This window comes from Bos grunniens, chromosome 7 (genome assembly GCF_055505025.1).
Source record: "Bos grunniens cultivar Pamir isolate PY7600 chromosome 7, Bosgru_T2T1.0, whole genome shotgun sequence".
Classification (NCBI taxonomy): Eukaryota; Metazoa; Chordata; class Mammalia; order Artiodactyla; family Bovidae; genus Bos; species Bos grunniens.
The window spans coordinates 83,862,365-83,884,501 of NC_141171.1; the positions used below are offsets into that span (position 1 = coordinate 83,862,365).

The window sequence follows — 22,137 nt, forward strand, 5'->3', positions numbered from 1 at the left end:
CTCTCCCTTCCCTCTTCCTACTGGTAGCCACTGGTTTGTTCTCTATATCTGTGAGTCTGCTTCTGTTTTGTTCACTAGTTTGTTGTAGTTTTTAGATTACACATATAAGTGATATACAGTATTTGTCTTTCTCTGTCTGATTTATTTCACCTAGCATGATGCTCTTCAAGTCTGTCCACATTGCTTCAAATGTCAAAATTTTATTCATTTTATAACTGGGTAGTATTCCATTGTGTGTGTGTGTGTGTGTGTACACACATATATACATACCACCTATTCTTTATCCATTCATATGTCCATGGTCACTTTTGTTGCTTCCTTACCTTGGCAATTGTAGAAATGCTGCTATGAACATTGGGGTGCACTCATCTTTCCAGATTAATGCTTCTGTTTTTGTTGGCTATATAATTAAGAATGGAAGTGTTGGTCATATGGCAGTTCCATTTTTAAGTTTTTTGAGAAACTTACATACTGTTTTCCAGGGGCTCCCCAGGTGATGCTAGTGGTATAGAACTTGCCTGCCAGTGCTGGAGATGGGTTTGATCACTGGGTTGGGAAGATCCCCTGGAGAAGGAAATGGCATCCCACTCCAGTATTCTTGCATGGAGAATCCCATGGACAGAGGAGACTGGCAGGCTATGTCCATATGGTCACAAAGAGTCAGACACGACTGAAGTGACTTAGCCTACTGTTTTCCACCAGTGGCTGTACCAATTTACACTTTTACCAACAGTGTAGGAGGGTTCCCTTTTCTCCACAACCTCGCCAGCATTTGTTATTTGTGCTCTTTTTGATGATAGTCATTCTGACAGGTGTCAGGTGGTATCTCATTGTGGTTTTGATTTGCACTTCCCTTAATGATTAGCGATGTTGAACATCTTCTCATGTGTCTGTTGGCTGTCTGCATTTTCTCTTTGGAAGAATGTCCATTTAGTTCTTCTCCCCATTTTTTAATCAAGTTGTTTGTTTTTTGATGTTGACTTCTATTAGCTATTTATATCAATATATGTGGGATGTTAATCCTTTAGCATTTGTATTGTCTGAAAATATCTCTCATTCAGTAGGTTGTCTGTCATTTTTTCAGTGGTTTATTTTGCTGTGCAAAAGGTTGTTAGTTTAATCAGGTCCCATTTGTTTAGTTTTGTTTTTGTTTCCATTACTGTAGGAGATGGATCCAAAAAATTATTGCTACAATTTATGTCAAGGAATTTTTTGCCTATGTTTTCCTCTAGGAGTTTTGTAGTATTTGATCTTACATTTAGGTCTTTATTACATTTTGAGTTTGTTTGTATGTGGTGTTAGTGCTTAGTGACTCAGCCATGTCCAACTGTTTGTGACCCCTTGGACTACAGCCTGCTAGACTCCTCTGTCCATGGGGAATCTCCAGGCAAGAATACTGGAGGGGGTTGCCATTGCCCTTCTCCAGGGGTTCTTCCCAACCTAAGTATCAAACCCAGGTCTCCCACATTGCAGGTGGATTCTTTACTGACTGAGCCACCAGGGAAGCCCACATGGTATTAGAGAATATTCTAATTTCATTCTTTTACAAATAGCTATTCTGTTTTTTGAGCACCATTTATTGAAAAGACTGTCTTTTCTCCATTGTAGACTCTTGCCTCCTTTGTTGTAGATTAATTGACCACAAGTGAGTGGGTTTATTTCTGGGCTTTCTATCCTATTGTATTTATTTATGTGTCTATTTTTGTGCCAGGACAATACTGTTTCAATTACTGTAGCTTTGTAATATAGTCTAAAGTGAGCAGGTGTGATTCCTCTAGCTCTGCTTTTCTTTCTCAAGATTGTTGTGCTATTTGGGGTCTTTTGTGTTTTCATACAAGTTGTGAAATTATTTGTTCTGTGAAATTGTGAAGTTTTGTTCTGTGAAAAAAGTCATTGGTATTTTCATAGAGATTACACTGAATCTATAGATTGCCTTGGATACTATGGTCATTTTAACAATATTGATTCTTCCAATCCAAGAATGTGGTATGTCTTTCCATCTCTTTTTGACATCTTCAATTTTTCATCAACATTTTTCAGTTTTCATAATACAGGTCTTTTGCCTCCTTTGGTAGGTTTACTCCTAGGTATTTGTTTCTTTTGATGCAGTGATAAACAGAATTGTTTCCTTATTTTCTCTTTGTGATATTTCATTGTTAGTGTATAAAAATGGAGCACATTTCTGTATATTGTTTTTTGTCCTGCAAATTTACCAAATTCATTGATGAGCTCTGGTAGTTTTCTGGGCTTCCCAGGTGGTATTGTGGTAAAGAATCTGCCTGCCGATGCAGGAGACCTGGATTCAATCCCTGGATCAGGCTGATCCCCTAGAGCAGGAAATGACAACTCCTTCAGTATTCTTGCCTGGAAAATTCCGTGGACAGAGGGGCCTGGTGGGCTACAGTGCCTGGGGTCACAAAGAGTCAGATATAACAGCACACGCCATCTGCACACACACACAGCACAGTAGTTTTCTGGTGGTATCTTTAGAATTTTCTACGTATTGTGTCGTGTCATCTGCAAATAGTGATAGTTTTACTTTTTCCTTTTCAATTTGGATTCCTTTTATTTCTTTTTCTTCTCTGATTTCTGTGGCAAGGAATTATAAAACTATGTTGAATAAAAGTGGTGAAAGTGGACATTCTTCTCTCATTCCTGATCTTAGAGGAAATGCTTTCAGCTTTTCACTATTGAGTATGATGTTAGCTGTGAGTTTTTAACATATGGCCTTTATTATGTTGCAATATAGTCCCTCTATGCCCACATACTGGGAAATCTTTATCATAAATGAATGCTGAACTTTATTAAAACTTTTTCTGCACCTACTGAAATGATCATATGTTCTTTATTCTTCAATTTACTAGTATGGTATTCACATCAATTGAATTGTGGATGTTGGTATCACATCCCAAGGCAGGGGTTTCTTGATCTCTGCTCTCTCTACCACTCAAAATATTGCCCAGGAAGTCAATATATACTGTTTAATTAATGAATGATAAGTTTTCAGAGGGATAATCATTTGGTAAATGAAAAACTACAAAGTTTATGAAGGGATTAATCAAACCTGTTAAATACTTAGAGTTTGGATTTGATGATGATTGATAGTCATTGATAGAGAGATGGTCTTAGAGGAATAGTAGAGACAGAAGGCAGTTTAACATTGATTTAGGACTTGGTTAAGAAATTGATACAAATGTATATCTTTCAAAGAATTTGGTAATAGCGGTTCTTTCTCTGTATATGTTTGTATCTCTCTCTTTCTCACATACAGATATGCATACATAAAGTAACAGGTGGGCCATAGCAAATTTTCTTAAAAATTAAGGGAGTTCAGTAGACAAAATTAAAGACTGTAGGGGAAGAATGATTCACACTTGTTGGGAGTAATACTTAAGAAGAGCTTTAAAATATAGGTTTACTCACTAGCTAGCTGTTTGACCTTTGGCAAGTCCATTTGCTGTGCTGAGACTCTGCTTATTCATCCATAGAATAAATATAATGATTTCTACCTCACAGGATATAACTGGAGACTAAAACACAGCAGAGTTCCCAGAATGTTTAATTGGTGAGTGTAGCAGTTTTAAAACTTGGCCATAAATTCTCTAACACTCCTTGAGATGTTCTACCCACTTGAATCTGGTTTGAACAATAGGGTATCAACACTGATGATGTGCTATTTCTGACACTAGGTCAAAAAATGCTAGACAGCTTCTGCCTTGTGCTGTTGCAATACTGAACCATCATGTAAGAAATCTGACTACCCTGAATCTACCTGTTGTGCTGGAGAAGGCTGTGTGCAGGCACTCCAGCGACAGTGCTAGCTAAGTCCAGGCTACTGCCATGACGGGCTCAGATGGAGCTGGATGCAGATGGCAGGGAGCTGTCATAACCCCAATCTTCTCTGTTCTGAGTGAAGGGGCTTTCATGGGGCTGAGGAAAGAAGAAAATGGTAAAGGTTTTAGATTTAGACCACTACTGTTGGGCACAGGAGAGGGAACTGCCTAAGCAGAGGCAAAGACATTACTGAACAACGCTGCATTATGAGTCCACAAGGAATTGTAGATGGAGAATCTGTCATGGCAGCAAACTACAGCACTGTCACTTCCCTCTCGGGTGATATCAACCAAATACAGACTCTGAAGAGGAAATGCTTGTGCTTGGTTGAAGGCTAGATAGTTGCAGGATCAGTGTGCTGGAAGTATGTGGTAAGACAGGCGAAATGAAAAGAAATTCAATCAAGTTTCTATCTACTTCGTGCCAGGCACTCAATACGTATTGACATACAAGTCAAGAATGCTGGGGAGGCAAGGTCTAGATTAGTGAGGGTGAACTCCCTCAGTCTTGGGAAGGAAGGTTTGAATGAGAACAGAGAGCAATTGTAGGAGAGTGAGGCAGTGAGAGATCCTGACAAGTTGGAGACGATGGTGAGAGAGTGAGATTCTAAAGTTTAAAATATCAAAGAAATACTGTATCTTCTTGGTGACAAGGTCTTGAAAGTTGAGAAGCTGTCTTTAATGAACTAAAGGAAATGGTAGACAAAAGGGATTCAAAGAACAGGGAGGCTAGACATATTTGTCCCATCCTTCTGGACCTTCAATCTGCCTGACATAAAGATAAGATGACTGCTACGGACTAACTATCTGTGTCACCTCAAAATTCACACGTTGACATCCTAAGCACTGTGATGGTATTAGAGGCTTAGCCTTTGAGAGGCAAGTGATTAGGTCATGAGAATGGCATTCTCGTGAATGGGATTTTTCTTTCATAAGAAGAAATCCAAGGGAGCTTGCCCCACTCCATCTCTGCTTTCCATTGTATGAGAATGCCAGAGACAAAATTCTGCAAGGCCTGATGAGGATGCTCTTCCTCACCAGACACTACAAGTGCCAACATCTTCATCTTGGAGTTTTGTGCCTCTAGAACTGTGAGAAATGTTTATTATTTAAGCTTCCCAATGTATGGTATATTTGTTACAGCAGCTTCAGCTGGCTAAGACTATGACTTTTAGGGTAAGCCTTGAAGGATGAATAGGATGCTTCCATATATTCTTTTAAAACAGTGAGGAAGGATATAATAGTCACAGGGAACAGATTCAATAGAAAATCAGAGATAAGAGCCCAACTAAGTGCTTCCATGGTGGCTCAGATGGTAAAGAATCTGCCTGCAATGCATTAGAGCCCAGTTCTATCTATCACTGGGTTGGGAAGATCCCCTGAAGAAGAGAATGGCAATCCACTCCAGTATTCTTGTCTGGGGAATCCCAAGGACAGAGGAGCCTGGTGGGCTACAGACCACAGGGTTGCAAAGAGTCGACACAACTGAGCGACTAACACGCTTTCACTCAACTGTATTCAAATAGTATTAACAATGAGGCTGCTTGATTTAGTGATTAGATAAGCTATGAGCCAAATTAGCCCAGCTATTTTCTTAGATAGTGGCAATAGGAAGTGTTTGCACAGGGCTAAGTGGGGTTAAGCTCTATATGAGGCAGAAGACCCCTCTGAGTGTCAGCTTTTCAATGAATTTAGTAATATTAGATGTTTAAAAATGATCATTTCTGTTTCTGACACTAAAATAACTCACTTAATTGTGACTGTAAACACATTGGTTATAAAAATATACACGAAGTGTGTGGAAAGCTATGTGAAAGTATATAACCCCTGTAATATAACTATGTTCTAAATTCTGATGCTCATACACACATAGAGGGCAAAAGAAATCCTGACTTCTAGCCAAATGACATTACCAGTGAAACTTGAACGAACGTGCTTAATTGAGATTTTAGGAGCCATCAGACAGCTGGACAAAGGTTGTACTTTTCCCTCTATCCAACCAAGAACGTGAACGACAGGCTTTATGAGTTCATCATTCATAGTGCATTGTACTGTCAGTCTGAAAAATAACAGTTGAGCTAGAATCGCTCTGTAGAATGAAGATCCCCGAAGGCGATGCGTGCGGAAATCCTACCACTAATTACTGCCTGTGCTGAACACGCTCATCAAGCAAGCCCAAGCCCTGCGTGCTGCTTTAGGCTCAGGAGGGCGCTGTGATTCTGAGCACAGAGGGCAGCCAGTGAGCTCCCAGTGACCAAAGGGTATGTCAGTTAACATGGATCGTGAGAGAATTGCCTAAAGTAGCTGTTCTTGGGCTGCTGCTCAGCGGAGCAATTCAGTAAAGCAGACAGAAGCCATGCTTTCGGCATCGCTTGTCTTGATCCCAGATATGCCAGCTGCCGAGTCTCTCTGAGGTCTGGCCTGCATCGCTGCCTTCCTCTTCACTGTTTCTACAGTCACTGCTTTAATTAAATTCATCAGCCCTCATCAAGGCTATGTGATGTTCTGATGGATCTCCTCCTTCCCTCCAGATACTCTACTCACTTTTAAAAAGTATGTCTCTCAAACACAAGTTGATTATTTCATTTATTTAAAGGTGAGGTTGCTATTTAGCTGAAGAATCCTTTTTTGGGTCCAAGGATGTGACTAGATTGTGTCCAAAGGGACACGAATTGATGAGCGCATGTTCCAGCCTATAGACTTGGAAAGGGCTATGTCTTTGTTCACGCCTGTCACGTTTCCCTCCCAGGGTGCATATATGATCTTGGGGGCTGGATCAAGCATTTTAGGACAGCTGTTCAAGATGCCAGAGCAACAAGATCCAAGAGGCCTGGAACTCCAACAGCCCTATGCCGCCCTGTCAGCACTGGCTTGCTTATGCTTGGATCGCTGTGTGAGAGAGAAATAAACTTTCAGATTGTTTAAGACACTATTAATTTGGCCCTTACTGTGGCAGTAAAACCTACATTCAAAGACACTTTGTTTCAAAAGCTCTCCAGGGTTTGAAGGTAAGTCCCTCTCTCTAGGAAGGACATTTAGTATCTAGGTTCAACCCACCTTTGCAATTTAATTCCCTGCCACTTGTCCTGTGCTCAGTCGCTTCAGTTCTGTCCAACTTTTTGTGACCCTGTGGACTGTAGCCCGCCAGGCTCCTCTGTCCATGGGATTATCCAGACAAGAATACTGGAGGGGGCTGCCATTTCCTTCTCCAGGGGATCTTCCCAACCTAGGGTTTCAAACCCATATCTCTTTCATCCCCTGCATTGGCAGGCAGGTTCTTTACCAACTGTGCCACCCGGAAAGCCTATGGATACACTCCTCTAGCCAAATTAGTCCTCTCTGTCTACCACACATACCTTTATTTAGTGGTTTGACACATGTTGTTCCCTCTTTTCCCCACTTACAAAAAAGCTTCTCATTCACCTTTCAGATTCTGAAGGGATGTGCTGCTTTCTTGGGTTTCTTGCAATGATTTTTCCTGGCAGATTTAATCTCTTCTTCCTCAGGGCTTCTAGAGCACCGTGTGTGTGTGTTTAAGAAAACGACAGTCATATACTTATTTCCTATAGTTTCTTGCATTATTTGTGTTTATCTTCCTCGCTAGGAATTATTCCGTTACAGTGTTATTGGCCAGAATTGGACGACACCCCAGTCCTCCAGCTTCAGTCTTGTCACAGCAAAGTAAACAGTGAATGATCAGAATGGACACAAACCTGAGCAATCTGTCTCTCATGAGGATTGGAACCCTGAGTGAAATTGACATTCTGTTTGCAAGGAGGAATGGAGTGATGGTTTGGAAGTACTTTTTTTTTTTTTTTCCAATGAGTATGTTTTTGACAATGGTAGGGAGACTGGGAAATTGAACAGCATGGGGCAGATGCCTTTGATTACTGGATTCAAGCTGGAAAAACAGTCCCTGACAAACTACAGTCATTATTGTGTATTTCTAGAACTTTGAAAGATAAGGAGGAAATCTGCAGAGTAGCCCCCCTAAGGGATAGGAAGGGAATTGGGCCATTGTAGTCCCTGAAGACAGGCTTTTCTTGTTTCGCTGGTTGTGGAGATGTCTTCCTTAGTATCCAACATCAACAGCTGCCCTTTGACACTGAGATTCTGACATGTCTGACTAGGACAGTCCCAGTTGGTGTGGAGTGCAAAAAGTCACAGCTGGTGCATTTGGTTTAATCTGCTTTACCCCGGTCTCAGCCTTAAACAAAGAATTGTTTAACCTCCTCCACCCTCAACATTTGTAAATGAAAAATCTATGCATCTTAGCGTCTTTAATTTCTGTGGAAAAACACTCTGCTCTCAGGTGTACCCCAAGTGTCCAAGCTCTGTGAGATGGATCTATCGACAAGATGTTAATGAATTCTAGTTATATTAAACCAGGAGACATTGGAAAGATAATGCACATGTTTAAAGTTACAAATGATTTTGAAAATAAGCCAGTGGTATAATATTGTTCTTGTCTTCCCCTCCACCACCTTATTGCAATATCTTAATAAGCTTTGTAGAGTAGAGAAAGCCTAAGGTTGAAAAGAAAGAAAGGAAGGTAGTCACTTAAATATAATGGTTGAGAACTTGGGTTCTGAAGTCAGAGTGTATGGGTGGATGGCTTGGTTTCATTGTACAATACAGAGAAGGAAATGGCAACCCACTCCAGTATTCTTGCCTAGAGAATCCTGTGGACAGAGAAGCCTGGTGGGCTGCCATCTATGGGGTCACACACAGTTGGACATGACTGAAGTGACTTAGCAGCAGCAGCGACTTAGCAGCAGCAGCAGCAGCATTGTACAATAGAAGGCTACTTAAACCTGCTGTACCTTTAGCTTTCTTATGTTTAACCTGGAGATGATGTTACTGTCACCTCATAGGTCTTTAAGAATTAAATGAGCTAAATATATAAGATCTTCCTTTAGTACTGGCACATAACTAGTACAATAAATATTAGAGCTATCTATGACTATTTTATGTAGCATTCATTTGTCAATTAATACTCCTTTTCCTTGATCTCTTAACAGCCTGAGATGCTGGACTGTTTCAAACATCATATCATATTGCTCGCATTAGTGACCTTATAAAAAGAGAATGTCAAGAATTTAATATCTTCTTTTCTAGGATACTAAAACATGAGTTGGTAGAATATAAGTTGATGTCTCAGTAATGACTCCAGATTGGATTTAGAAAAAAAGAGTGTCATTATATTGGTTCTTGTGAAAGTGTGAATCAGACTGCATATGATGGAATTTTGTAGGTAGACGTTTGGAGGTGGTAGTGGATAAAAATCATAAATGTGGGGGAGGAGAAGGGTTTTTAAAATTAACCCACACAGCATTTTTGGCACATAACTTTCTCTTGGCCACCCCTGAGACAGTGTGAGGGTTTGAAGTGGATTTATGCCCAAATTCTTCAAGGCATAATTTAAAAGATTTTAAGCAAAATGTGCTGCCACAATGAACACACACTCTATGCTTTATGAATGGCCTGTTTATTGCTGTGGTTCCGCACAACTGGAAGAAACTGGTCTAAACTAGTCAAATTCATGCAGAGTCACGGGCTTGTGCTCTAAATCTATCCCTCACTTCTAAATCCACTTTCAACTACTGTAATGTGTAGATATTGCAATGAAATATACTGGGTTGTGCACCTTCTGAACGACTCCCTGTCTCTCACTGTTTAATGTGGAGCCTGAAGGAATTTCTGCTTCCCAGGCTGCAGTGTGTTCTTCCGCCCGTGCAGGTCTGGCTGCAGGAAATAGCAGCTCAATCTTTGAAGCAAAGACTTTTCCTCTGCCTCTCCGAGTAAATAGCCCAGGAGAGCTTCCTCACTCCAAGGAAGTCGAGATAAGTGTGTGATAGGAAGGGAGAGAGCTGTCTTTGTGTCTGTCAGAATGGCACCCGGAGGAAGGCAGCTGGTCTGCTGAGTGATAAGGTTAAGGTTACAGAGGCAGAGATAAAAAGCCTGCTTGGTCAAAAAGCATTACAAACCAAAAGATTACCAACAGGAGTTTTTAGCATTACACCCCAAGCCTGTTTCTGAACAAAATGACGGTCTGTTCTGGTTTTTTTTTTTTTTTTTTTTGAGGGGATGTGAGATGTATACGTCACTAAGTGGAAGAAATGCAGGACACACACACACACTGTCTCTCTCTCTACTGGCTTTACTAGCTGTAGGTGGCTGACTCCTTCCCCAATGCAACACTTTAAGAAATCATTGCGAAGGACCAGAATAGATGGGACAGAGGATTTTATTGCTTGAAGCAGGAACTTGTATTGCCGGCGTTGGTGGTGGTAGTGCTGGTGTTGGTGTTAGAAGTCAGGCAGCGCTAGGAGTAAAACACCCAAATGTAAGAGCTGTGGCAAGCAGTACGAACTCAGTACCCTTACCTGCATAATATGAAATGATACTATCACCTTGACCTGGCTCCTTTCACACTGGGGTGTAAAACAGTCCCTCATACCCCACGGATGGGGTTGCCATCCTTCCTCACCCTCATATATGCTGGAATAACGAGTGAAATGACTAACTCTGCCTACAAGAGACCTGGCAAAATATATGCCGCAATACAGGGGCCTTAAAGGGAAATCCCTATTACTTTCCAGTTTTAAAGAACAAATAGAACTTTTCTCTCTTGCTAGTTTCCTTCCTTGAGGTGTGATTTCAACCCCTATGTTTTTTCCATACCTCCAAGCAACAGTCCCTAGTGGAGCAAGAACTCCTGAACAAGAGCTTGTATTTTGTTGACTCCTTGCCAAGTCAGATCGGTCTTACTGAGCAAGGCCATCAGGGGGAGCTCTCTGAGCTTCTGTGAGTCTGGGAGAAAGACAAGGCAAGACTTGTTCAAGGTCACAGAGTTGCAGGACCAATAATTTCTGCATGCAGGGACCACAAAGGGCTTCCCTGGGGCTCAGCTGGTGAAGAAGGCATCTGCAATATGGGAGACCTGGGTTCGAGCCCTGGGTTGGGAAGATCCCCTGGAGAAGGGAACGGCTACCCACTCCAGTATTCTGGCCTGGAGAGTTCCATGTGTAGTCCATGCGCTCCGCAGAGTCAGACACGACTGAGCGACTTCCACTTTCAGGGACAACAAAGACCATCCTTCCCTTCCTACACAGTAGGTTTGCTGGGTAGAAAAAGAAGCAGCCCAGCAGAAATGAGGACCTGGTCAGCATTTAAAAGGAAATGCATACAGGGGAACGCTTGATGGTTGGATGAGGAGGAGATTTTTGAGTAGAGAACAGTGGGCATTCCTGTTAGCTGCAGGCATAGTTTGTAGGAATCTAGACCTGTAAACATGGATGAGAGAGGCCCCAGCAAAGACTCTAGCTTCAAGGGTGGAGTCAGCATCTAGTGGTGGTCTACTGATGGAATAAGTACCGGAGGTGATTAAAAAACAAAGGCTATTTTTGTTGCCTCCTTTACAGGGTTTGTTGGGGGCAGAGTGGAAGAGCAGCTGCGATGATACTAATGCAGAAGACCAGGTTAATTGGTTTTCAGAATGATGGAGGAAATGGCAGACGACACAAGATGATAGAAAAGGGGGAGATGTATATATGAACCCTTTCATGAACCTCTGTGAGCCAGAAAGCAGAGATCTGAAGAAACCAGAAGTTCCAGAGATGTTGCTCCCAGTGGGGGAGTCAGATTTACTGTTCTGAGGCCCAATTAAAACCCTGTCATCTAGGATGACTTGGGAAAGTGTGTTTGGTTTACACATAGCCATCTAACAGTATCTCTCCATCCCATCACAAAGACATTCAGAGCTTCAGATATCACTTTCCATCTCCAATATGTCCAATTTTATGATTTCCCCACCCACAGCCTGAACTGTATTTTTGTTGATAAAACAAAAATGCAAAAAAGCAAGAGAAAGCAAATACAAGGCGTAGCTTTTTTCTCTCTCAGATTCCCAGAGAGAATCCCACCAGCGATGCCACATTTACCGGTCACCGCCCTGTAGTAACACTGTCTCCTAGAGTCTCCTACGAAAATGATTTCTCGAGAACTTTCCATGAGGCTAAGCGCTGGCCTTCTGCCCGGTAGAGTGAATGACAGGCTCGTCAGTGGCGGCTCTGACCTCAAGTTCTGGCTGGCACAGCCCAGGTGCCCCGACATTAGGGAGACGCCACCGAGATGCTCACACTGCTGCTCTATGAATAGCTCCTTGCAGTTGTGGTTGTTGCTCCTGGAACAAGCTGGATTGAAGGAGTTCTGTGTGCAGCAGGCTTTGCCAGACTGTGGGCTGCATGCGACTTTTTATTCCCCCCTTTGGTATGTTCAACTTGACGGTTGTATTTTGACCTCCTTGTTGGAAACAATGGGACAGTTGGGGCACATTAATGACTCTTTTCAAAAAACATGTTTTCTAAACTGAATTTGGAGATTTACAGCTTCAGATGAGTGAAACAGTTCCAAGTGTTATTTGCTTTTTCAGCTCAACCAGCTATTTCTGAATTTATAAGTGGAAGAATTTCAGAATAAGAGAGAAGTCCAGGAGGAAAGAGAGGCTCACAAATGGAGAGAAAGGGGAAAGAGAGAAATAGATAAAAAACAGGGAAAGAGAGTACAGTGAAAAGAAATTACTTGTGGAGATATTTCAAAGGTCAGAGTGGTTTTTTCTTCTTTTAGTTTATCTTCATTTATTTATCAATTCCCACTGCCTTAAACTGTAACTACAACAGTGATAATCATTTGTTTTAGTAAATACGAATAACTTCTACAGCTTCTACCTGCAGAAAATAACTACTAAGAATTTTCATATGTATTTCAAACTACTTGTAAAGCTTACATATAGTTACTAAATATAGGATTCCTGCCAATTGTGTTTAAAATCTTCAAATGAAGAAAAAATTCATTGTGCTTTAATTCAATAAAGCTTCAGAGTGCGGGGCCTTTATCTGTCTGCAGGTTACTCAGCTCTTTCATTTTACTGGTAGGGAGGCTGAAGTCAGACAGGTTTAGTGTATTTTTGTTTATGCATGTGGCTCAGTGATATAAAAAGTATTAACTGATAGGTTTCTTCCTCACAGGCCTTCATATTTTTAATCATTGTCTTCTCCCAATTCTTTAATTTCAAGTAAAAGGAGAAAAGCCAGAGTCTAGGGGTCACTCACAACATCTGAGACTCCCCAAGCTCCTTGGAGCTTAGAGGGAAAGGGCAGAGGGAAGAATGGCCCTTTTGGAGCAGGTCTGTCTCCCCTTCGGTAATGGGATGCTCAAGAGCAGAAAGGACCTGTGACTCCCATCAGTCCAGAAGGCTGGGAGTTGGCGGCCTCACAGAGTGCTTATACCACATTGTCTAGACTAGAGGCGGCCGAATGAGCATGCAGAGCTGCTCTGAGGAAAGTTGCATGTCTTCCTCTCTAAAGACAATCTCAGGAGAAGCTGTATTCATTCTTTCATTCATTCAACAAATTTCCAGAGAATAGACATGTGTGCAGGGCTGAGATTCAGGAGCACATAAAAGCCTTCATGGAGCCCTGTATCCTAGTGAACCATCTCAGTCACCCAAAGAAGGGCCCATGTCAGCTTAGGCAGAGGACAGTGGTTTGAGAAGTAAAGAGCAGTAACCTGTAGCATGATGGAGAAGCAAGAGGCCCAGTGGAAAAAGGCCACCCCCATGGATGACAACAGAGATGCCATCAACGAGATAGGATGATTCTCTATATTCCACCAGATGCCAGACAAGGAGGAGACCTGGGTATTCCCTGTCCCACTCATTCCTGTAAACTTCTAAATACCCTGAAGCTTAAGCTTCATCTCAGGCAGGAGAAAATTAGTGCATTTGCAGAGAAATCAGTAAATTCATAAAATAACTTAAAATTACTGAAGTAACTTAGTTTTCTTGGAAATGACTAAAGTACTTTCTTTCTTTCTTTTTTTTGGAGGGAGGCCTTAGATGAAATACAAAGAACAGCATTTTGTACACCTAAGTTTGTGGTCTCTGAAAAGTAAGTCTGCTACGGTGACAAGAGCAAAAATCACATCCAAAAAACAAATTTACTGAGTGTGTGTTTGTGTGTGTGTGTGTGTGTGTATGCATATATCTATATATCTATATATATCTTTCCAGGGGAAAAAGTCCTAGAAAGCTGCCCAAAGAGGATCTGATATCTAAACTCAGGGCTGTCTAATTTCCAAACCTGAGATTTCTTTTTTATTTTTTCTTGGTAGGGGAAAACATAGATTTATTAATTATTTGCACACATCGATGCCTTGGATTTACTAAAGAAGGAATAGCCACCAAAAAGAAAAATTTGGCACTTGTCAACAGATGCTGCTCCTGTACGAAGTCTGGTGCACTCCCAAGGGATAGATTTCCTCTCCAAGGGGATCTTTCCTACTCAGGGATCGAACCCAGGTCTCCTGCACTGCAGGCAGATTCTTTGCTGTTTGAGTCACCAGGGAAGCCCCCAGATAGATTTAGGTTTGTGGCTCAGATGGTAAAGAATTCACCTTCAGTGCAGGAGACTCAAGTTCAATTCCTAGATCGAGAAGTTCCCTTGGAGAAGGGAATGGCAACCCACTCCAGTATTCTTCAACTTACCTGGTGGATCTGATGGTTAAGAATCCACCTTCAAAGCAGGAGACCCAGGTTTGATCCCTGGTTGGGAAGATTCACTTAGAGAAGAGAATAGCTACCCAATCCAGTGTTCTTGCCTAGAAAATTCCATGGACAGAGGAGATTGTCAGCTACAGTCTATGAGATTGAAAAGAGTTGGACAAGACTGAGCAACTAACACTTAGGTTTGTAAATTTCTTGGTCAGCTGCTCAGTCATGTCCGATTCTTTGTGACCTCATGGACTGCAGCATGCCAGGCTTCCTCGTCTTACACCATCTAACACAGCGTGGTAAAACTCATGTCTATTGAGTCGGTGATGCCATCCAACCATCTCATCCTGTTGTCCCCTTCACCGCCTGCCTTTAGTCTTTCCCAGCATCAGGTCTTTTCCAATGGGTCAGCACTTCGCATCAGGTGGCCAAAGTATTGGAGTTTCAGCTTCAGCAACTTTCCTTCCAATGAATATTCAGGACTGATTTCCTTTAGGATGGACTGGTTGGATCTTCTTGCAGTCCAAGGGACTCTCAAGAGTCTTCTCCAACACCATACTTCAGAAGCATCGATTCTTTAGCACTCAGCCTTCTTTATAGTCCAACTCTCACATCCATACATGACTACTGGAAAAATCATAGCTTTGGCTACACAGACATTTGTCAGCAAAGTAATGTCTCTCCTTTTTAATATGCTGTCTAAGTTTGTCATAACTTATCTTCCAAGGAGTAAGCGTCTTTTAATTTCATGGCTGCAGTCACCATCCACAGTGATTCTGGAGCCCAAGAAAATAGACTGTCACTGTTTCCATTGTCTCCCCATCTATTTGCCATGAAGTAATGGGACCAGATGCCATGATCTTTGTTTTTTTGGATGTTGAGTTTTAAGCCTGTTTCATGCTCCTCTTTCACTTTCATCAAGAGGCTCTTTAATTCATTTTCATTTTCTGCCATAAGGGTGGTATCATCTGCATATCTGAGGTTATTGATATTTCTCCTGGAAATCTTTATTCCAGTTTGTGCTTCATTCAGCCTGGCATTTTGCATGATGTACTCTGACTATAAGTTAAATAAGCAGGGTGACAATGTACAGGCTTGACATACTCTTTTCCCAATTTGGAACTAGTCCATTCTTTCATGTCCAAGTCTAACCATTGCTTCTTGACCTGTGTACAGGTTTCTCAGGAGGCAGGTCAGGTGGTCTGGTGTTCCCATCTCTTGAAGAATTTTCCACAGTTTGTTGTGAGCCACACAGTCCAGGGCTTTAGCAAAGTCAATGAAGCAGAAATAGATGTTTTTCTAGAATTATTTTGCTTTTTCTATGATCCAATGGATATCAGCAATTTGATCTCTGGTTCCTCTGCCTTTCCTTAATCCAACTTGAACATACAGGAGTTCACATACTGTGCAGCCTCACTTGGAGTATTACTTTTCTAGCATGTGAAATGAGAGCAATTGTGCAGTAGTTTGAACATTCTTTGGCGTTGCCTTTGGGATTGGGATGAAAACTGACCTTTTCCAGTCCTGTGGCCACTGCTGAGTTTTCCAAATTTGCTGGCATAGTGAATACAGCATTTCAACAGCATCATCTTTTAGGGTCTAAAGTAGCTCAACTGGAATTCCATCACCTCCACTAGCTTTGTTCGTAGTGACACTTTGTACAGTCCCCTTGACTTCACATTCCAGATGTCTGGCTCTAGGTGAGTGATCACACCTTCCTGGATAACCAGGTCATTAAGATCTTTTTTGTATAGTTCTTCTGTGTATTCTTGCCACCTCTTGTTTAATATCTTCTGTTAGGTCCATATTGTTTCTGTCCTTCATTGTGCCTACCTTTGCATGAAATGTTTCCTTGGTGTCTCTAATTTTCTTGAAGAGATCTCTAGTTTTTCCCATTCTATTGTTTTCCTCTATTTCTTGGCATTGTTCACTTAGGAAGGCTTTCTTATTTCTCCTTGCTATTCTTTGGAACTCTGCATTCAGATGGGTATATCTTTTCCTTTTCTCCTTCACCTTTCACTTTTCTTTTCTTGGCTATTTGTAAGGCCTCCTCAGTCAACCATTTTGCCTTTCTGTATTTCTTTTTCTTGAATTCTGACTTAAATTGAAGAATGTAGAGAAAACCTCTAGGTCATTCAGGTATGACCTAAATCAAATCCCTTACGATTATATAGTGGAAGTGACTAATAGATTCAAGGGACTATATGCCTGAAAACCTATGGACGGAGGTTTGTAACACTGTACAGGAGGCAGTGATCAAACCATCCCCGAGAAAAGGAAACATAAAAAGGTTTGAAAATAGAATTTTACAATTTAAAACACCAAACTTGCAATGTGCTAATGATATTGAAGTTTTTATATTTCTATTCCTTGAATACTGTCAATGCTTGAGCCTGAATACTTTTTGGGGAGATAAAATAGTTAGCAGAGGTAAGAATATAATTCTTAAAGTGAAAGTGTTAGTCGCTCAGTGGTGCCTCACTCTTTGAAATCCCATGTACTGTAGCCTGCCAGGCTCCTCTGTCCAAGGGATTCTCCAGGCAAGAATGCTGGAGTGGGTAACTATTCCTTTCTCCAGAGGATCTTACTGACCCAGGGATCGAACCTAAGTATGCTGCATTGCAGGCAGAATCTTTACTGTCTGAGCAACCAGGGAAGCACTATAACTCTCAAATGGATAAGTAATGTTATTGAAAGTTAACATGTAGAACTGAACCATTCCAGTGGAATGAATCTATCCTAATAAATATTCTTTAAGCTAATGTAAATTTCAGCTGAACCAGAGTTATTATTTCAGGGCTTGATATTGTGGTAGGGGCCAATTACACTTTTATTTAGGCAGCATTATATAAATTCTGAAAAAACCAAAGGGTATGCCAACAGAAAGAAATATGACTTGTATAGGGAAACCATTACTTTTCTTTTCCTATGATTGTGAGGAATAAATTTGTTTAAACCAGAAGCTAACTTAGGAGACGTGTGTTTTTAATATTTCAAGAATTTTTTTAGAATATAAATCAGTGAGTCTCATGCCCTATTAATTATGGAAGTGTTCTAATAAAAGTTTTTGTGGAATCACCTAGCAATTCAAATTTGCAAAAACAACACTCTGCCTTTCATTCCATGTTTCTTGGTAATATGCAATATAAATATAAACTATAATATAAATGTGTGGATATTTGGTTTTATTTGCATTCTTATATAAAATTTTGATTAAAATATTCCAATAAACGTGCTTTGAAGGAAAAAGTAACTGAAATATTTTATAGATAGGATGAAAGGTAAATATTGAGAGATTCAATATTTTACCAGCTATAAGCATATTCTTCAGGAAGGGTCAGTAATAAAGGTCTCAGGCACTTAATCAAGGTGCAATTTAAATCAATGCAATAAAAAAGCTTTTGCATATGGAGGGGTGCAATTTGCATCAGTTCCGCTCCAAATTCTACCATTATTATTAGCAAGCTCTCTGAGTTCAGTAGAATGTCAGCTAGTTTATGTGGTTCTTCAAGTCCAAGCCACACTGAGTAGACACTTAATTGTTGTTTAGTCGCCAAGTCAAGTCTGATTCTCTGTGACCCTATGGACTGTAGCATACCAGGCTTCCCTGTCCACCACTATCTCCCGGAGTTTGCTCAAACTCATGTCCATTGAGTCAGGGATGCTACCTAACCATCTCATCTGCTGCCCTCTTCTCCTTTTGCCTTAACTCTTTCCCAACATCAGGGTCTTTTCCAATGAACTGACTCTTTGCATCAGGTGGCCACAGTATTGGAACTTTAACTTCAGCATCAGTCCTTCCAGTGAATATTCAGGGTTGATTTGCTTTAGAATTGACTGGTTTGATCCCCTTGCTGTCCAAGGGACTCTCAAGAGTCTTCTCCAGCACCACAATTCGAACCCATCAGCCTTCTTTATGGTCCAGCTCTCACGTCTGTACATGAGTACTGGAAAAAACCATAGCTTTGACTATATGGATCTTTGACAGCAAGGTGATGTCTCTGCTTATTAATAGGCTATCTAGGTTTGTTTAGAAAGAATAATGGAGTGGGTAGCAATTCCCTCTGGAGAAGGCAATGACATCCCACTCCATACTCTTGCCTGGAAAATCCCATGGATGGAGGAGCCTGGAAGGTTGCAGACCATGGGGTCGCTAAGAGTCAGACACGACTGAGCGATTTCACTTTCACTTTTCACTTTCATGCACTGGAGAAGGACATGGTGACCCACTCCAGTGTTCTTGCCTGGAGAATCCCAGGGACGGGGGAGCCTGGTGGGCTGCCATCTATGGGGTCGCATAGAGTCTGGCACGACTGAAGTGACTTAGCAGAGCAGAGAGCAATTCCCTCTGCAGGGCATCTTCCCAACCTAGGGATCAAACCTGGGGCTCCTGCATTGCAGACAGATTCTTTACCATGTTAGCCACCAGGGAAGCCCCAGACACTTAGCAGTAACTTATTTAATGAATAAAGAGGTTTCTAGAATTTTTTTTTTTTATTTTTCTGTCCAATATATGACTTATCTGATATTCTTACTATAACTATTCTAGCTTTTTAAAATGGTGTGTATACAGTAGGCTTTTTTTTTTTTTTTACTATTATATATTATATTGAAGTGTAGTTGATTTACAGTGTTTTAGGTATACAGGAAAATGATTCACTTATGAAAATATATATAGTTCAGAATATTTTACAATGTGGCAAGATATTAAATCTAATTCCCTGTACTCTTCAGTATGTCTTTGTTGGTTATCCATTTTATATGTTCAGTTCAGTTTGCAAAGAGTCAGACACAACTGAGCAACTTTTACTTTCACTTTTCGGTTCAGTTCAGTGGTGCAGTTGTGTCTGACTCTTTGTGACCCCATGGACTGAAGCACAACAGGCTTCCTTGTACATCACCAACTCCCAGAGCTTGCTCAAGCTCATGTCTATCGAGTCAGTAATGCCATCCAACCATCTCATCCTCTGTCACCCCCTTATCCTCCTGCCCTCAATCTTTCCCAGCATCAGAGTATTTTCTAGTGAGTCAGTTCTTCACATCAGGTAGCCAAAGTATTAGAGTTTCGGTTTCAGCATCAGTTATTCCAATGAATATTCAGGACTGATTTCCTTTAGGATTGACTGGTTGGATCTCCCTGCAGTCCAAGGGACTCTCAAGAGTCTTCCACAGCACCACAGCTCAAAAGCATCAATTCTTTGGTGCTCAGCTTTCTTTATGGTCCAATTCTGATATGCAAACATGACTACTGTAAAACTCAGCTTTGACTACACAGACATTTGTCAGCAAAGTAATGTTTCTGCTTTTTAATATGCTATCTAGGTTGGTCATAGCTTTTCCTCCAAGGAGCAAGAATCTTTTAATTTCATGGCTGCAGTCACCATGTGCAGTGATTTGGGAGCCCAAGAAAAATAAAGTCTGTCACTATTTCCATTGTTTCCTCATCTATTTGCCATGAAGTGATGGGACCGGGTGCCATGATGTTAGTTTTTTGAATGCTGAGTTTTAAGCCAGCATTTTCACTCTCCTCTTTCACTTTCATCAAGAGGCTCTTTAGTTCTTCTTCACTTTCTGCCATAAGAGTGGTGTCATCTGCATATCTGAGGTTATTGATATTTCTCCCTGATATCTTGATTCCAGCTTGTGCTTCATCCAGCCTGGCATTTTGCATGATGTACTCTGCATATAAGTTAAATAAGCAGGGCAACAATATATAGCCTTGACATACTCCTTTCTCAATTTGGAACCAGTCCATTGTTCCATGTCCAGTTCTAACTGTTGCTTCTTCACCTGCACACAGATTTCTCAGGAGGTAGGTCAGGTGGTTTGGTACTCCCATCTCTTTCAGAATTTTCCATAGTTTGTTGTGATCCACACAAAGACTTTGGCATAGTCAACAAAGCAGAAATAGATGGTTTTCTGGAACTTTCTTGCTTTTTCGATATTCCAACAGATGTTGGCAATTTGATCTCTGGTTCTTCTGCCTTCTCTACATCCAGCTTGAACATCTGGAAGCTCATGGTTCATGTACTACTGAAGCCTGGCTTGGAGAATTTTGAGCACTGCTTTGCTAGCATGTGAGATGAGTGCAATTGTGCAGTAGTTTGAACATTCTTTGGCACTGACTTTCTTTGGGTTTGGAATGAAAACTGACCATTTCCAATCTGTGGCCACTTCTGAGTTTTCCAAAGTAGCTGGCATAATGAGTGCATCACTTTGACAGCATCATCTTTTAGGATTTGAACTAGTTCAGCTGGAATTCCATCACTTCCACTAGCTTTGTTTGTAATGATGTTTCCTAAGGCCCACTTGACTTCAGAACCCAAGATGTCTGACTCTAGTTGAGTGATCACATCATCATGGCCATCTGGGTCATTGAGATCTTTTTGTATAGTTCTTTGTGTATTCTTGCTGCCTTTAAAAAAAAAATATCTTCTGCTTTACTCCTAATATCCTCTCACTTTTCCCCTTTGGTAATCATAAGTTTGTTTTCTGTCTGTGAGTCTATTTCTGTTTTGTAAATAAGTTTATTTGTATCATTCTTTTTCGATTCCACATATAAATGATAAATGTCTTTCTCTGATTTACTTTAGGATGATAATCCCTGTGTTCATTCATGCAAATGGTATTATTTTATTACTTTTTATGGCTGAGTCTGGCACCCCACTCCAGTACTCTTGCCTGGAAAATCCCATGGATGGAGGAGCCTGGTAGGCCGCAGTCCATGGGGTCGTGACTGAGTGACTTCACTTTCACTTTTCACTTTCTTGCATTGGAGAAGGAAATGGCAACCCACTCCAGTGTTCTTGCCTGGAGAATCCCGGGGACGGTGGAGCCTGGTAGGCTGCCGACTGTGGGGTCACACAGAGTCAGACACAACTTAGTAGGAAGCGACTTAGCAGCAGCAGCATTCCCAGGTGGTGCTAGTGGTAAAGAACCTATCTGCCAATTCAGGAGACATAGGAGATATGAGTTTGGTTTCTGGGTCAGGAAGATCCCCTAGAGGAGGGCTTGGCAATGCACTCCAGTATTCTTGCCTGGAGAATCCGATAGACAGAGGAGCCTGGTGGGTTGCAGTCCATAGGGTCAAAAAGAGTCGACACAAATGAAGTAACTTAGTATACACACAAGCACTATTTCATTTTATGTGTGTTTGTGGGTGTGTGTGTGTGTATAAGTTTCACTTGTGACTCAGATGGTAAAGAATCTGCCTGCAATGTGGGAGACCCAGGTATACACTACATCTTCTTTATCCATTCATTAGCTGAGGGACATATAGGTTGCTTCAATGTCTTAGCTATTGTAAATAGCTGTTATGCATGCTGAGGTGCGTGTATCTCTTTGATACATGCCCAGGGATTGCATGGTAGCTCTATTTTTAGTTCTTTAAGAACCTCCATACTGTTTTCCATAGTCATGCACCAGTGTACATTCCCACCAACAGTGTCAAAGAGTTATCTTTTCTCCACACCTTCTACAGCATTTATTATTTGTAGACTTTTTGTTGATGGTCAGAATGACCATCAGGTGTGAGGTGGTACCTCATTAGCGTTTTCATTTGTATTTCTGTAATATTAGCAGTGTGGAGAATCTTTTCATGTGCTTGTTGGCCATCTGGATGGCCACCCCTTTGAAGAAGTGTCTATTTAGGTCTTATGCTCATTTTTTAGATTGGGTTGTTTTTCAATATTGAGCTGTATGAACTGTTTGTATATTTTGAAGATTAAACACGTCAGTTGCATTACTTTCAAA

At 41.1% G+C, this 22,137-nt stretch overlaps 1 long non-coding RNA gene across 5 annotated transcripts in view; it reads left to right on the forward strand.

Moving 5' to 3' along the window:
* The window catches only part of LOC147369907 (uncharacterized), a 230,195-nt gene that overhangs the window by 188,539 nt on the left and 19,519 nt on the right, over positions 1-22,137 (forward strand). Inside the window, exon 3 of one of the 5 annotated variants that reach the window (XR_015168095.1) lies at positions 11,258-12,344. The exons of 2 other annotated variants lie outside the window; for them this stretch is intronic. This is a non-coding gene — a long non-coding RNA (uncharacterized LOC147369907). Of the gene's footprint in view, positions 1-6,582; positions 6,820-7,454; positions 9,421-11,257; positions 12,345-22,137 lie in introns of those variants that run through there. 2 more of the 5 variants (XR_015168091.1, XR_015168093.1) reach the window with 2 other exon arrangements.